Raw genomic sequence first — 17,569 nt, forward strand, 5'->3', positions numbered from 1 at the left:
GCCGGAAATGGAACTTGTTCTTGTTGGATTCACTCAGGTTGCTTTTCCACATTTCAGTTAATCTGTTTAATCTTCCTGCACGACAATCAGCTTAAAGGAGCAGCCTGTACAAACAAAACCTTGCGATGGGGAATTCCGATTTGTTGCGGCCCTTATTTGGGGTCCGTTATCTGCTCATCTCTTCCACCGTTACAGTCAAGCTTCTTCAGAGTAAAACAGCGTGTGCCCTTTGAAATTCTCCTCCTCACCTTCAAATCCCTGCCCCTCCCAATCTCTGTCACCTCCTCCAGCCCCACAACCCGGAGATATCTGCGCTCCACCAATGTGGCCCCTTGCTCGACCCTGATTTCCATCGCTCCACTACTGGTGGCCGTGCCTTCACCTGGGTGGGCCTCTCCGCCTCTCTCCTCCTTTTAAAACCAACCTCTTTTTACTACTTAAAGGTGCTATATAAATACAAGCTGTTGTTTGTAAGGTACAGCCAGCAGCCCCTCAAGAGAAAGGACAAGAATTCAACGAAGAGAGAGCCCTGAATAACACACATTAAAGTGACAACAGAGTTCTTAAGACCCTCCCCCTCACCTCAGCCTGCCCTCCCCTCGACCTCCCCCTGCCCTCCCCTCGACCTCCCCCTGCCCTCCCCTCCCCCTCGCCCCCCCCGACCTCACCCTGCCCTCCCCTCGACCTCCCCCTGCCCTCCCCCTCGACCTCCCCCTGCCCTCCCCCTCGACCTCACCCTGCCCTCCTCCTCGACAGCGCCCTCCCCTCCCCCTCCGCCTCCCCTCCCCCTCGACCTCCCGCTCCCCGACTTCCCGCTCCCCTCCCCCTCGACCTCCCCCTCCCCTCCCCCCCTCGACCTCCCCTCCCCCCCTCGACCTCCCCCACCCCTCCCCCCTCGACCTCCCCCACCCCTCCCCCCTCGACCTCCCCCTCCACCCTCTCGACCTCTCCCCTCGACCACCCCCTCCCCTCCCCCTCGACCTCCCGCTCCCCGACTTCCCGCTCCCCTCCCCCCGACCTCCCCCTTCCCTCCCCCCCTCGACCTCCCCCTCCCCTCCCCCCTCGACCTCCCCCTCCCCTCCCCCCTCGACCTCCCCCTCCACCCCTCTTGACCTCTCCCCTCGACCTCCCCCTCCCCTCCCCATCGACCTCCCGCTCCCCTCCCCCTCGAGCTCCCCCTTCCCTCCCCCCCTCGATCTCCCCCTCCCCTCCCCCCTCGACCTCCCCCTCCCCTCCCCCCTCGACCTCCCTCTCCACCCCTCTCGACCTCTCCCCTCGACGTCCCCTCTCCTCCCCCCTCAACCTCCCTTCCCCTCCCCCCAACGACCACCTCCTCCCCCTCTACCTCCTCCGCCCTCGACCTCCCCCTCCCCCCTCGACCTCCCCCTCCCCTCCCCCTCCCCCCTTGACCTCCCCCTGCCCCCCTCGACCTCCCGCTCCCCCATCGACCTCTCGCCCCCCCTCGACCTCCCCTCCCCTCCCCCTCTCGACCTCCCCTCCCCTCCCCCCCTCGAGCTCCCCCTCGACTTCCTCCTCCCCTCCCCCTACTGCCCTCGACCTCCCCTTCCCCCAGCGACCTCACACCCCCTCGACCTCCCCCTCTCCCACTCGACCTCCCCCCTCAACCTCCCCCTCCCCTCCCCGCTTCGACCTCCGCCTCCATTCCCCCTCGACCTCCCCCTCCCCTCCCCCCCTTGACCTCCCCCACCCCTCCCCCTCGACCTCCCCCTCCCCTCCCCCCCTCAACCTCCCCCTCCACCCCTCTCGACCTCCCCCCTCAACCTCCCCCTCCCCTCCCCGCTTCGACCTCCGCCTCCATTCCCCCTCGACCTCCCCCTCCCCTCCCCCCCTTGACCTCCCCCACCCCTCCCCCTCGACCTCCCCCTCCCCTCCCCCCCTCAACCTCCCCCTCCACCCCTCTCGACCTCTCCCCTCGACCACCCCCTCCCCTCCCCCTCGACCTCCCCTCCCCTCCCCCAAACACCACCTCCTCCCACCTCGACCTCCCCCTCCCACCTCGACCTCCCCCTCCCACCTCGACCTCCCCCTCCCCTCTCGACCTCCCCCTCCCGCTCCCCCCCTCGACCTCCCGCTCCCCCCTCGACCTCCCCCTCCCCTCTCGACCTCCCGCTCCCCCCCTCGACCTCCCGCTCCCCCCCTCGACCTCCCGCTCCCCCCCTCGACCTCCCGCTCCCCCCTCGACCTCCCCCTCCCCTCTCGACCTCCCCCTCCCGCTCCACCCCTCGACCTCCCGCTCCCCCCCTCGACCTCCCACTCCCCCCCTCGACCTCCCCCTCCCCCCCATTGACCTCCCCCTCCCCTCGACCTCCCGCTCCCCCATCGACCTCCCGCCCCCCCTCGACCTCCCGCTCCCCTCCTCGACCTCCCGCCCCCCCTCGACCTCCCGCTCCCCTCCTCGACCTCCTGCTCGCCCCCTCGACCTCCCCCTCCCCCCCATTGACCTCCCCCTCCCCTCGACCTCCCGCTCCCCCATCGACCTCCCGCCCCCCCTCGACCTCCCGCTCCCCTCCTCGACCTCCTGCTCGCCCCCTCGACCTCCCCCTCCCCCCCATTGACCTCCCCCTCCGCCCTCGACCTCCCCCTCCCATCCCCCTCGACCTCCCCCTCCCCCCTTGACCTCCCCCTGCCCCCCTCGACCTCCCGCTCCCCCCATCGACCTCCCGCCCCCCCTCGACCTCCCGCTCCCCTCCTCGACCTCCTGCTCGCCCCCTCGACCTCCCCCTCCCCTCGACCTCCCTCTCCCCTCGACCTCCCCCACCTGCTCGACATCCCATTTCCCCCTCGAGCTCCCCCTCGACTTCCTCCTCCCCTCCCGCCCACTACGTCGACCTCCCCCTTCTGCCCTCGACTTCCCCTTCCCCCAGCGACCTCACCCCCCCTCGACCTCCCCCTCTCCCACTCGACCTCCGCCTCCCCTCCCCCCTCGACCCCCTTCCCTCCCTCCTCGACATCCCCTCCCCCTCCCTCCCATCGACCACCCCCTCCCCCGTCGACCTCCCCCCTCAACCTCCCCCTCCCCTCCCCGCTTCGACCTCCGCCTCCAATCCCCCTCGATCTCCCCCTCCCCTCCCCCCTCGACCTCCCCCTCCCCTCCCCCCTCGACCTCCCTCTCCACCCCTCTCGACCTCTCCCCTCGACGTCCCCTCTCCCTCAACCTCCCTTCCCCTCCCCCCAACGACCACCTCCTCCCCCTCTACCTCCTCCGCCCTCGACCTCCCCCTCCCCCCTCGACCTCCCCCTCCCCTCCCCCTCCCCCCTTGACCTCCCCCTGCCCCCCTCGACCTCCCGCTCCCCCATCGACCTCTCGCCCCCCCTCGACCTCCCCTCCCCTCCCCCTCTCGACCTCCCCTCCCCTCCCCCCCTCGAGCTCCCCCTCGACTTCCTCCTCCCCTCCCCCTACTGCCCTCGACCTCCCCTTCCCCCAGCGACCTCACACCCCCTCGACCTCCCCCTCTCCCACTCGACCTCCCCCCTCAACCTCCCCCTCCCCTCCCCGCTTCGACCTCCGCCTCCATTCCCCCTCGACCTCCCCCTCCCCTCCCCCCCTTGACCTCCCCCACCCCTCCCCCTCGACCTCCCCCTCCCCTCCCCCCCTCAACCTCCCCCTCCACCCCTCTCGACCTCTCCCCTCGACCACCCCCTCCCCTCCCCCTCGACCTCCCCTCCCCTCCCCCAAACACCACCTCCTCCCACCTCGACCTCCCCCTCCCACCTCGACCTCCCCCTCCCACCTCGACCTCCCCCTCCCCTCTCGACCTCCCCCTCCCGCTCCCCCCCTCGACCTCCCCCTCCCCTCTCGACCTCCCGCTCCCCCCCTCGACCTCCCGCTCCCCCCCTCGACCTCCCGCTCCCCCCCTCGACCTCCCCCTCCCCCCTCGACCTCCCCCTCCCCTCTCGACCTCCCCCTCCCGCTCCCCCCCTCGACCTCCCGCTCCCCCCCTCGACCTCCCACTCCCCCCCTCGACCTCCCCCTCCCCCCTCGACCTCCCGCTCCCCTCTCGACCTCCCCCTCCCGCTCCCCCCCCTCCCCCTCCCGCTCCCCCCTCGACCTCCCGCTCCCCCCTCGACCTCCCCCTCCCCTCTCGACCTCCCGCTCCCCCCCTCGACCTCCCCCTCCCCTCTCGACCTCCCGCTCCCCCCTCGACCTCCCGCTCCCCCCCTCGACCTCCCGCTCCTCCCCTCCCCCTCCCGCTCCCCCCTCGACCTCCCGCTCCCCCCCTCGACCTCCCGCTCCCCCCTCGACCTCCCGCTCCCCCCCTCGACCTCCCGCTCGCCCCCTCGACCTCCTCCTCGCCCCCATCGACCTCCCCCTCCCCCCTCGACCTCCCCCTCCCCCTCGACCTCCCCCTCCCCTCGACCTCCCCCACCCCCTCACATTCCCTCTCCCCCCCCCGACCTCCCCTCCCCTCCCCCTCTCGACCACCCCCTCCCCCCTCGAGCTCCACCTCCCCCTCGACTTCCTCCTCAACTCCCGCCCCACTACGTCGACCTCCCCCTACCCCCCTCGACCTCGACCTCCCCTTCCCCCTTCCACCTCACCCCCCCTCGACCTCCCCCTCCCCCACTCGACCTCCTCCTCCCCTCTCCCCCTCGATCACCCTTCCCTACCCCTCGACATCCCCCTCCCCACCCCCTCTCGATCTCCTACTCTCGACCTCCCCCTCCCTCCCATCGACCACCCCCCTCCCCCGTCGCCCTCCCCGCTTCGACCTCCGCCTCCATTCCCCATCGACCTCCCCCTCCCCTCCCCCTCTCGACCTCCCCCACCCCTCCCCCCTCGACCTCCCGCTCCCCCCTTGACCTCCCGCTCCCCCCCTCGACCTCCTGCTCCCACCCTCGACCTCCCGCTCGCCCCCTCGACCTCCTCCTTGCCCCCATCGACCTCCCCCTCCCCCCTCGACCTCCCCCTCCCCCTCGACCTCCCTCTCCCCTCGACCTCCCCCACCCCCTCGACATTCCCTCTCCCCCCTCGACCTCCCTTTCACCCCTCGATCACCCCCTCCCCCCTCGACCTCCCACTCCCCACCCCGACCTCCCACTCCCCACCCCGACCTCCCACTCCCCACCCCGACGTCTTCCTCCCCTTTCCCCCTCGACCTCTCCCTCCCCTCCCCCCTCGACCTCTTCCCTCCCCTCCTCCTCCCCTGCCCCCCTCAACCTCCCCCTCCCCTCCCCCCTCGACCTCCCCTCACCCCTCGAGCTCCCCCTCCCCCCGTGCTCCCCCTCCCCCTCGACCTCGACCTCCCCTCCCCCCTCGACCTCCCCCCTCCCCTCCCCCCTCGACCTCCCCCTCCCCTCCCCCCTCGACCTCCCACTACCCTCGCCCCCTCGACCTCCCCCTCCCTCTCCCCCCTCAACCTCCCTCTCAACCTCCCCTCCCCTCCCCCTGCCCCCCCCAACCTCACCCTGCCCTTCCCCCTCGACCTCCCCCTGCCCTCCTCCTCAACCTCACCTTCCCTCCCCCTCAACATCCCCTTCACTTCCCCCTCGACATCCCCCTCCCCTCCCCCTCGACCTCCCCCCCCCTCCATCGACCTCCCGCTCCCCTCCCCCTCGACCTCCCCCTGCCCTCCTCCTCGACCTCACCTTCCCCTCCCCATCAACATCCCCTTCACCTCCCCCTCGACATCCCCCTCCCCTCCCCCTCAACCTCCCCCTCCCCTCCCCATCGACCTCCCGCTCCCCTCCCCCTCGATCTCCCCCTTCCCTCCTCCCTCCTCGACCTCCCACTCCCCTCCCCCTCGACCTCCCTCTCCACCCCTCTCGACCTCTCCCCTCGACTTCCCCTCTCCTCCCCCCTCAACCTCCCCCTCCCCTCGACCTCCCCTCCCCCCTTGAACTCCCCCTGCCCCCCTCGACCTCCCGCTCCCCCATCGACCTCCCGCCCCCCCCGACCTCCTGCTCCCGCCCTCGACCTCCTGCTCGCCCCCTCGACCTCCCCCTCCCCCCCATTGACCTCCCCCTCCTACCTCGACCTCCCCCTCCCCTCGACCTCCCTCTCCCCTCAACCTCCCCCACCTGCTCGACATCACTCTTCCCCCTCGAACTCCCCCTCGACCTCCCCTCCCCTCCCCCTCTCGACCACCCCCTCCCCCCTCGAGCTCCCCCTCAACTTCCTCCTCCCCTCCCCCCCACTACGTCGACCTCCCCCTACCGCCCTCGACTTCCTCTTCCCCCAGCGACCTCACACCCCCTCGACCTCCCACTCGACCTCCGCCTCCCCTCCCCCTCGACCCCCCTTCCCTCCCTCCTCGACATCCCCTCCCTCTCCCTCCCATCGACCACCCCCTCCCCCGTCGACCTCCCCCCTTAACTTCCCCCTCCCCTCCCCGCTTCGACCTCCGCCTCCAATCCCCCTCGATCTCCCCCTCCCCCCTCGACCTCTCACTCCACACCCCGACCTCCCACTCCCCACCCTCAGACCTCTCCCTCCCCTTTCCCCCTCGACCTCTCCCTCCCCTCCCCCCTCGACCTCTTCCCTCCCCTCTCCCCTTCCCCCTCCCCTCCCCCTCCCCCCCGCCTCCCCTCCCCCCCTCGACCTCCTCCCCTCGACCTCCCCCTCCCTCCCGCCCTCCCATCGACTTCCCCCTCCCCTCCCCCCTCGTGGTCCCCCTCCCCCTCCATCTCGACCTCCCCTCCCCCCTCGGCCTCCCCCCCTCCCGCCCCTGACCTCCCCCCCCTCGACCACCCCCTCCCCCTCTGCTACCCACCTCCCCCTCCGCTCCCCCCCTCGACCTTCCCCTCCCTCCCTCGATCACCCCCTCACTCTCCCCATTCTTCCCCCATGCCAAACTCCCGACCTCCTCTCTCTTTCCCCCTCCGCCCCTCGACCTCGCCTCAGCCCTCCACCTCGACCTCGCCCTCCCCATTGACCTCCCCTCCCTTTCCCCCTCCTCCCCCTCCCTGTGACCTCCATCTCGACCTCAACCTCCCCTCCATCTACCCCTCCCTTCCCTCTCCGCTTCGATTTCTCCCTTGCCTTCGACCTTGACCTCCCCTCCCCCCCCTCGACCCCCCCCTCCCCCCTTATCCCCTCCATTCCCCCTCGACCTCCCCCTCCTCTCCCCCCTCGACCTCCTTCTCCCCTGCCCCCTTGACCTCCCCTCCCCTCCCCCCTCGACCACTCCCTCCCCTCCCCCCTCGACCTCTTCCCTCCCCTCCCCCTCCCCCCTTCGCCTCCTCTCCCCCCTCGACCTCCCCCTCCCCTCCCCCCTCGACCTCTCCCTCCCCTCCCCCCTCGTGCTCCCCCTCCACCTCCATCTCGACCTCCCCTCCCCCCTCGACCTCCCCCTCCCTCCCGCCCTCCCATCGACTTCCTCCTCCCCCTCGACCTCCCCCCCTCCCCCCACCGACCCCCCCTCCCCTCCTCCCTGAACCCCTCCACTCCCCGATCGACCTCCCCCCTCGTTCTCCCCTCCCCTCCCCCCTCGACCGCTCCCTCTCCCCTCGATCTGCCCCTCCCCTCGACCTCCCCCTCCCCTCGACCTCCCCCTCCCCCTCCTCTCCAAAATCTCCCCCTCCCCCCTCGACCTCCCCCTCCCCCCTCAACATCAACGTCCCCCTCAAACTCCCCCTCCCCTCCCCCTCGACCTCCCCTCCCCCTCGACCTCTCTCTCCCCTCGACCTGCCCCACCGCCTCGACATCCCTCTCACCCCCTCGACCTCCCCTCCCCTCCCCCTCCCCCTCGACCTCCTGCTTCCCTACCCCCACTACCTCGACCTCACCTACCCCCCGTGACCTGGACCTCCCCTTCCCCTCCCTCGACCTTCCCCTCCCCCACTCAACCTCCCCCTCCCCTCCCCCCCTCGACCCTCCCCTCTCGACCTCCCCCTCCCTCCCATCGACCACCCCCTCCCCCGTCGACCTCCCCCCTCAACCTCCCCCTCCTCTCCCCGCTTCGACCTCCGCCTCCACTCCCCCTCGACCTCCCCCTTCCCTCCCCCCCTCGACCTCCCCCTCCTCTCCCCCCTCGACCTCCCTCTCCACCCCTCTCGACCTCTCCCCTCGACGTCCCTTCTCCTCCCCCCTCAACCTCCCTTCCCCTCCCCCCAACGACCACCTCCTTCCCCTCTACCTCCTCCGCCCTCGACCTCCCCCTCCCCCCTCGACCTCCCCCTCCACTCCCCATCCCCCCTTGACCTCCCCCTGCCCCCCTCGACCTCCCGCTCCCCCATTGACCTCCCGCCCCCCCTCGACCTCCCGCTCCCCCCCTCAACATCCTGCTCGCACCCTCGACCTCCCCCTCCACCCCATTGACCTCCCCTCCCCCCTCAACCTCCCCCTCCCTCGACCTCCCTCTCCCCTCGACCTCCCCCACCTGCTCGACATCCCATTTCCCCCTCGAACTCCCACTCGACCTCCCCTCCCCTCCCCCTCTCGACCACCCCTTCCCCCCTCGAGCTCCCCCTCGACTTCCACCTCCCCTCCCCCCCACTACGTCGACCTCCCCCTACTGCCCTCGACCTCCCCTTCCCCCAGCGACCTCACCCCCCCCCCTCGACCTCCCACTCGACCTCCGCCTCCCCTCCCCCCCTCGACCCCCCTTCCCTCCCTCCTCGACATCCCCTCCCCCTCCCTCCCATCGACCACCCCCTCCTCCGTCAACCTCCCCCCTCGACCTCCCCCTCCCCCTCGACCTCCCTCTCCCCTCGACCTCCCCCACCCCCTCGACATTCCCTCTCCCCCCCGAACTCCCCTCCCCTCCCCCTCTCGACCACCCCCTCCCCCCTCGAGCTCCCCCTCGACTTCCTCCTCCCCTCCCCCCCACTACGTCGACCTCCCCCTACCGCCCTCGACCACCCCCTCCCCCGTCTACCTCCCCCCTCAACTTCCCCCTCCCCTCCCCGCTTCGACTTCCGCCTCCAATCCCCCTCGATCTCCCCATCCCTCTCCCCTCGATCTCCCCCTCCCCCCTCGACCTACCCCTCCCCCTCCTCCCCTCGATCTCCCACTCACCCCTCGATCTCCCCCCCCCTCGACCATTCACTCCCCACCCTGACCTCCCACTCCCCACCCTCAGACCTCTCCCTCCCCTTTCCCCCTCGACCTCTCCCTCCCCTCCCCCCTCGACCTCTTCCCTCCCCTCTCCCCTCCCCCTCCCCTCCCCCTCCCCCCCGCCTCCCCTCCCCCCCTCGACCTCCCCGTCCCCTCCCCCCTCGACCTCCCCCTCCCTCCCGCCCTCCCATCGACTTCCCCCTCCCCTCCCCCCTCGTGGTCCCCCTCCCCCTCCATCTCGACCTCCCCTCCCCCCTCGACCTCCCCCCCTCCCGCCCCTGACCTCCCCCCCTCGACCACCCCCTCCCCCTCTGCTCCCCACCTCCCCCTCCGCTCCCCCCCTCGACCTTCCCCTCCCTCCCTCAATCACCCCCTCACTCTCCCCATTCTTCCCCCATGCCAAACTCCCGACCTCCTCTCTCTTTCCCCCTCCTCCCCTCGACCTCGCCTCAGCCCTCCACCTCGACCTCGCCCTCCCCTCCCCCTCGCCTTTCCTTCGACCTCACCCTCCCCATTGACCTCCCCTCCCTTTCTCCCTCCTCCCCCTCCCTGTGGCCTCCATCTCGACCTCAACCTCCCCTCCATCTACCCCTCCCTTCCCTCTCCGCTTCGATTTCTCCCTTGCCTTCGACCTTGACCTCCCCTCCCCACCCTCGACCCCCCTCCCTTATCCCCTCCATTCCCCTCGACCTCCCCCTCCTCTCCCCCCTCGACCTCCCTCTCCCCTGCCCCCTTGACCTCGCCTCCCCTCCCCCCTCGACCACTCCCTCCCCTCCTCCCTCGACCTCTTCCCTCCCCTCCCCCTCCCCCCTTCGCCTCCTCTCCCCCCTTGACCTACCCCTCCCCTCCCCCCTCGACCACTCCCTCCCCTCCCCCCTCGTGCTCCCCCTCCACCTCCATCTCGACCTCCCCTCCCCCCTCGACCTCCCCCTCCCTCCCATCGACTTCCCCCTCCCCTCCCCCCTCGTGGTCCCCCTCCCCCTCCATCTCGACCTCCCCTCCCCCCTCAACCTCCCCCCCTGACCTCCCCCCCCTCGACCTCCCCCTCCCCCTCTGCTACCCACCTCCCCCTCCGCTCCCCCCATCGACCTTCCCCTCCCTCCCTCGATCACCGCCTCACCCTCCCCATTCCTCCCCTATGCCAAACCCCCGACATCCTCTCCCTTTCCCCCTCCTCCACTGGACCTCGCCTCAGCCCTCCACCTCGACCTCGCCCTCCCCTTCCCCTCGCCTTTCCTTCGATCTCACCCTCCCCATTGACCTCCCCTCCCTTTCCCCCTCCTCCCCCTCCCTGTGACCTACTCCTCGACCTCAACCTCCCCTCCATCTACCCCTCCCTTCCCCCTCCGCTTCGATTTCTCCCTTGCCTTCGACCTTGACCTCCCCTCCCCACCCCCACCCCCCCTCCCCTCCTCCCTGAACCCCTCCACTCCCCGATCGACCTCCCCTCCCCCCCTCGACCTCCGGCTCCACTCCCCCACCCCTCCCCCTTGATCTCCCCTCCCCTCCCCCCTCGACCGCTCCCTCTCCCCTCGATCTGCCCCTCCCCTCGACCTCCCCCTCCCCTCGACCTCCCCCTCCCCTTCCTCTCCTCAATCTCCCCCTTCCCCCTCGACCTCCCCCTCCCCCCTCAACCTCCCCCTCCCCCTCAAACTCCCCCTCCCCTCCCCCTCGACCTCCCCTCGACCTCTCTCTCCCCTCGACCTTCCCCACCGCCTCGACATCCCTCTCACCCCCTCGACCTCCCCTCCCCTCCCCCTCCCCCTCGACCTCCTGCTCCCCTACCCCCACTACCTCGACCTCCCCCTACCCCCCGTGACCTGGACCTCCCCTTCCCCTCCCTCGACCTCCCCCTCCCCCACTCAACCTCCCCCTCCCCTCCCCCCCTCGACCCTCCACTCTCGACCTCCCCCGCCATCCCATCGACCACCCCCTCCCCCGTCGACCTCCCCCCTCGACCTCCCCCTCCCCTCCCCACCTCGACCTCCGCCTCCACTCCCCCTCGACCTCCCTCATCCCTCCCTCCTCCTCCCCCATCCCTCCCTCCTCTATCTCCCCCTCCCCTCCCCCCTCGACCGCCCCATCTCCCAGCGATCTCCCCCTCCCCCTCGACCTCCCCCTCCCCCTCCTCCCCCTCCCCTCGATCTCCCCCTCCATCTCCCCCTTCCCCTCAATCTCCCCCTCCCACTCGACATCCCTCGCCCCCCTCGACCTCCCCCTCCCCCAACCCCCTTGACCTCCCCCTACCCGTCCCCATCGACTTCTACCTCCCCTCCCCCCTCCACCTCCACCTCCTCTCCCCCTTGAACTCCTCTTCCAATCTCCTCCCCTCCCACTCGACCTCCCCCACCCCTCCGCCCTCGACCTGCCCCTCCCCCTCGACCTCACCCTCCCCTCCCCCCTCGACCTCCCCCTCCCCCTCCCCCTCCCCCCTCGAACTCTCCCCCTCAACCACCCTCTCCCCCTCGACCTCCCCCTTCCCTCCCCCCCTTGACCTTGCCCTCCCTCCCTCGACCTCCCCATCCCCTTTCCTCCCCTATCCAAAACCCCCGGCCTCCTCTCCCTTTCCCCCTCCTCTCCTCGACCTCAGCCCTCAACCTCGACCTCGCCCTCCTCTCCCCCTCGCCTTTCCTTCGGCCTCACCCTCCCCATTGACCTCCCCTCCCTTTCCCCCTCCTCCCCCTCCCTGTGACCTCCTCCTCGACCTCAACCTCCCCTCCATCTCCCCCCTTCCTTCCCCCTCCGCTTCGATTTCTCCCTTGCCTTCGACCTTGACCTCCCCTCCTCCCCCTCGACCCCCCCATCCCTCCCCCCTGAACCCCTCCACTCCCCGGTCGACCTCCCCCCTCGACCTCCCCCTCCCCTCCCCCCTCGACCACCGCCTCCACTCCCCCTCGACCTCCCCCACCCCTCCCCATCGATCTCCCCTCCCCATCCCTCTCGACCACTCCCTCTCCCCTCGATCTTTCCCTCCCCTCGACCTCCCCCTCCCCTCGACCTCCCACTCCCCCTCCTCTCCTCAATCTCCCCCTCAACCCTCGACCTCCGCCTTCCCCCTCAACCTCCCCCTCCCCCTCAAACTCCCCCTCCCCTCCCCCTCGACCTCCCTTCCCCCTCGCCCTCCCCTCCCCCCTCGACCCCCCCCTCGACCTCCCGCTCCCCCCTCGACCTCCCGCTCGCCCCCTCGACCTGCCCCTCCCCCCTCGACCTCCCCCTCCGCCTCGACCTCTCTCTCCCCCTCGACCTCTCACCACCTCGACCTCCCCACCCCTCCCCCTCCCCCTCGACCTCCCGCTCCCCCCTCGACCTCCCGCTCGCCCCCTCGACCTGCCCCCCCCATCGACCTCCCCCTCCCCCCTCGACCTCCCCCTCCCCCTCGACCTCTCTCTCCCCTCGCCCTTCCCCACCGCCTCGACATCCCTCTCACCCCCTCGACCTCCCCACCCCTCCCCTCCCCCTCGACCTCCTCCTCCCCTCCCCCCACTACCTCGACCTCCCCCTACCCCCCGCGACCTGCCCCTCCCCCCATCGACCTCCCCCTCCCCCCTCGACCTCCCCCTCCCCCTCGACCTCTCTCTCCCCCTCGACCTCTCTCTCCCCTCGCCCTTCCCCACCGCCTCGACATCCCTCTCACCCCCTCGACCTCCCCACCCCTCCCCTCCCCCTCGACCTCCTCCTCCCCTCCCCCCACTACCTCGACCTCCCCCTACCCCCCGCGACCTGGACCTCCCCTTCCCCTCCCTCGACCTCCCCCTCCCACACTCAACCTCCCCCTCCCCTCCCCCCCTCGACCCCCCCTTCCCTCCCTCCTCGACCTCCCTCCCCTCTCGACATCCCCCGCCCTCCCATCGACCACCCCCTCCCCCGTCGACCTCCCCCCTCGACCTCCCCCTCCCCTCCCCACCTCGACCTCTGCCTCCACTCCCCCTCGACCTCCCCCATCCCTCCCTCCTCGATCTCCCCCTCCCCTCCCCCCTCGACCGCCCCATCTCCCCTCGATCTCCCCCTCCCCCCTCGACCTCCCCCTCCCCTCCTCCCCTCGATCTCCCCCTCCATCTCCCCCTCCCCCCTCGATCTCCCCCTCCCCCTCGACATCCCCCTCCCCCCTCGACCTCCCCCTCCCCAACCCCCTCGACCTCCCCTAGCCGTCCCCCTCGACTTCCACCTCACCTTCCCCTCGACTTCCACCTCCCCTTCCCCTCCACCTCCACCTCCCCTCCCCCCTTGACCTCCTCTTCCAATCTCCTCCCCTCCCCCCTCGACCTCCCCCACCCCTCCGCCCTCGACCTCACCCTCCCCTCCCCTCCCCCTCGACCTCACCCTCCCCTCCCCCTCGACCTCCCCCTCCCCTCCCCCTCCCCCTCCCCCTCGACCTCCCCCCCTCAACCTCCCTCTCCACCTCGACCTTGCCCTCCCTCCCTCGACCTCCCCCTCCCCATTCCTCCCCTATCCCAAACCCCCGACCTCCTCTCCCTTTCCCCCTCCTCTCCTCGACCTCCCCCCCCCCACTCAACCGCCCCCTCCCCCCCCCCCCCTCGACCCCCCCTTCCCTCCCTCCTCGACCTCCCTCCCCTCTCGGCCTCCCCCGCCCTCCCATCGACCACCCCCTCCCCCGTCGACCTCCCCCCTCGACCTCCCCCTCCCCTCCCCACCTCGACCTCTGCCTCCACTCCCCCTCGACCTCCCCCATCCCTCCTTCCTCGATCTCCCCTCCCCTCCCCCCTCGACCGCCCCATCTCCCCTCGATCTCCCCCTCCCCCCTCGACCTCCCCTCCCCTCCTCCCCTCGATCTCCCCCTCCATCTCCCCCTCCCCCCTCGATCTCCCCCTCCCCCTCGACATCCCCCTCCCCCCTCGACCTCCCCCTCCCCAACCCCCTCGACCTCCCCTACCCGTCCCCCTCGACTTCCACCTCCCCTCCCCCTCCACCTCCACCTCCCCTCCCCCCTTGACCTCCTCTTCCAATCTCCTCCCCTCCCCCCTCGACCTCCCCCACCCCTCCGCCCTCGGCCTCACCCTCCCCTCCCCTCCCCCTCGACCTCACCCTCCCCTCCCCCTCGACCTCCCCCTCCCCTCCCCCTCGACCTCCCCCTCCCCCCTCAACCTCCCTCTCCCACTCGACCTCCCCCTTCCCTCCCCCCTTGACCTTGCCCTCCCTCCCTCGACCTCCCCCTCCCCATTCCTCCCCTATCCCAAACCCCCGACCTCATCTCCCTTTCCCTCTCCTCTCCTCGACCTCCCCCTCAGCCCTCAACCTCGACCTCGCCCTCCTCTTCCCCTCGCCTTTCCTTCGACCTCACCCTCCCCATTGACCTCCCCTCCCTTTCCCCCTCCTCCCCCTCCCTGTGACCTCCTCCTCGACCTCAACCTCCCCTCCATCTCCCCCTCCCTTCCCCTCCGCTTCGATTTCTCCCTTGCGTTCGACCTTGACCTTCCCTTCCCCCCTGCCTTGACCCCCCTTCCCCTCCCCCCTCGACGTCGAGCTTCCCCTCGTCTCGACCTCTCCCTCATGCTCGACCTCCCCTCAAACTACCCCTTTGACCTCGCCGTCCCTCGACCTTGCTCTCGCGCTCCCCCTTAACCCCTCCCCTCCCCCTCGACCTCCCCCTCCTCTCCCCCCTCGACCTCCCCCTCCGCTCCCCCCTTGACCTCCCCTCCCCTTTCGACCTTCCCCTCCCCTCCCCCCTCGATCTCACACTCCCCTCCCCCCGCGACCTCCCCTCCCCATTCCCTCCCCTCCCCTCCATCCCCCCTCGACTTCCCCCTCCTCTCCCCCCTCGACTTCCCCCTCCCCTCGACCTCCCCCTCCGTTCCCCCTCCCGCTCCCCGTTCCTCCCCCCCTCGACCTCCACCTCCCCCTCCCCTCCCGTCCCCACTCAACCTCCCCTCCCCTCCCCCTCCCCTCCCTCCTCGACCTCCCCCTCCCACCTCGACATCCCCCTCCCCTATCCCTCCCCTTCCCTCCCCCCTGCCCCTCCCCTCCCCACTCGGCCTCCCCCTTCCCTCCCCCCTCGAACTCCGCACCTCAACCTCCACCCCTCGACCTCCACCCCTCGACCTCCACCCCTCGACTTCCACCTCCCCTCCCCTCTCCACCTCCACCTCCCCTCCCCCTTGACCTCCCATTCCACTCCCCTCCCCTTCCCCCTGACCTTCCCCATCCCTTCGCCTTCCACCTCCCCCACCCCTCCGCCCTCGACCTCCACCCCTCTACCTCCACCCCTCGACTTCCACCTCCCCTCCCCTCTCCACCTCCACCTCCCCTCCTCCTTGACCTCCCATTCCACTCCCCTCCCCTTCCCCCTGACCTTCCCCATCCCTTCGCCTTCGACCTCCCCCACCCCTCCGCCCTCGACCTCCACCCCTCTACCTCCACCCCTCGACTTCCACCTCCCCTCCCCTCCTCGACCTCCACCTCCCCTCCCCCCTTGACCTCTCCATCCACTCCCCTTCCCTCCCCCCTCGAGCTCCCCCTACCTCCCCCTCCCCCCTCGACCTCCCCCATCCCTCCCCCCCTTGACCTCTCCTGCCCCCTCCCCTCCCCCCTCAACCTCCCCCCCGACCTGCCCGCCCCCTCTACCTCCCCCTCGACCTCTCCCTCCCCCTCTCTCTCCCCCTCGACCTCCCACTCCTCCTCGAACTCCAACTCCCCCCCTCGACCTCCCCCTCCCCCATCGACCTCCCCCTCCCCCTTCGACCTACCCCTCCCCCCTCGACCTCCCCCTCCCCTCCCTCCCTCGACCTCCCCATCACCTCCCTTCCTCGACCTCCCCCTCCCCTCCCCACCTCGCCCTCCTCTCCCCTCCCCTCGACCTCCCCATCCCCTCCTCCCCCTCCCCATCCCCTTCCCCCTCGACCTCCCTCTCACCCCCCTCGACCTCCTCCTCCTTTGCCCCCCACGACCTCCACACTCCCCTCCCCCCTCGACCTCCCCCCCGACCTGCCCGCCCCCTCTACCTCCCCCTCGACTTCTCCCTCTCCCCCTCGACCTCCCACTCCTCCTAGAACTCCCACTCCCCCCCTCGACCTCCCCCTCCCCCATCGACCTCCCCCTCCCCCTTCGACCTACCCCTCCCCCCTCGACCTCCCCCTCCCCTCCCTCCCTCGTCATCTCCATCCCCTCCCTCCCTTGACCTCCCCCTCCCCTCCCTCCCTCGACCTCCCCATCACCTCCCTTCCTCAACCTCCCCCTCCCCTCCCCTCCTCCCCCTCCCCATCCCCTTCCCCCTCGACCTCCCTCTCACCCCCCTCGACCTCCCCCTCCTTTGCCCCCCACGACCTCCACCCTCCCCTCCCCCCTCGACCTCCCACTCCCCTCCCCCGCCCCTCCCCCCTTGACCTCCCCCTCCCCTCTTCCCTCCCCCTTCCCCTCCCCTCCCTCCTCCCCCTCCCCTCCCCTGCCCCCCTCGACCTCCCCCTCCCCTCTCCCGCCCCTCCCCCCTTGACCTCCCCCTCCCCTCTTCCCTCCCCCTCCCCCTCCCCTCCCCCCTCAACCTCCCCCCTGACCGCACCCACCCCTCCCCCACCCTTCCCCCTTGACCACCCTATTCCCTCAACCTCCCCCTCCCCTCCCCCCTCGACCTCCCCCTCCCCTCCCCTCTCGAAATCCGCTCCCCTCTCCCCCTCTCCCCTCCTCGACCTTCCCCTCCCCCTCGACCTCCCCCCCTCCCTCCTCGACCTCTCCCTTCCCTCCCTCCTCGACCTCTCCCCTCGACCTCCCCTCCCCTCCCCGCACGAGCACCCTCTCCACTCGTCCTCCCCCTCTCTTCGTCGCCTCGACCTCCCCATCCCCTCTCCCCCTCGACCTCCCCCTCCCCTCCCCCTATCGACCATCCCTCCCTCTGCCCCGTCGACCTCCCCTTCTCCTCCCCTTCCCCCCTCGACATCTCCCACCCATCCCCCTCCCCTCCTTGACCTCCCCCTCCCCTCCCCCCATTGACCACCCCCTCCCTCGCCCCGTCGACCTCCCCCTCTCCTCCCATCCCCCTCTCGACCACTACCTCCCCCCCTCAACCTCCTCCTCCCCTCCCCCCTTGACCTCCCCCTCCCCTCCACCCCTCGACCTCCTCTCCCTCCCCCCTCGACCTCCCCCTCCCCTCCCCTCATCGACCTCCTCCTCCCATCCCCCTTGACCTCCCCTCGACCTCCCCCTCAACCCCCCTCGACCTCCCACTCAACCCCCTCGACCTCCCACTCCCCCTCGACCTCCACCCTCGACCTCCCCTTCCCCCCTCGACCTCCCCCCCATCGACCTCCCCTCCCCTCGACCTCCCCCTCCACCCTCGACCTCCCTTCCCCCCCTCAACCTCTCCCACCCCCCCTCACCCTCCCCCTCCCCACCTCGACCTCACATACCCCCCCTCGACCTCCCCCTCTCCACCCCCTCACCTCTCAACAACCCCCTCCCCCCTCGACGTCGCTCTCCCCTCCCCTTCTCGACCCCACCTCTCTTCCCCCTCTGGACCTCCCCTCACCCCCAACGTCCTCCTCCCACCTCGACCTCCTCCTCCCCCTCGACTCCCCCTCCCCCCCCAACCTTTCTACCCCCCTCGAT

At 71.5% G+C, this 17,569-nt stretch overlaps 1 protein-coding gene across 1 annotated transcript in view; it reads left to right on the forward strand.

Annotated features, from left to right (window-relative positions):
* The window catches only part of pros1 (protein S), an 89,355-nt gene that overhangs the window by 661 nt on the left and 71,125 nt on the right, over positions 1 to 17,569 (forward strand). The gene's annotated exons all lie outside the window — the stretch shown is intronic.

Source organism: Pristiophorus japonicus, chromosome 10 (genome assembly GCF_044704955.1).
Source record: "Pristiophorus japonicus isolate sPriJap1 chromosome 10, sPriJap1.hap1, whole genome shotgun sequence".
Lineage (NCBI taxonomy): Eukaryota > Metazoa > Chordata > Chondrichthyes > Pristiophoridae > Pristiophorus > Pristiophorus japonicus.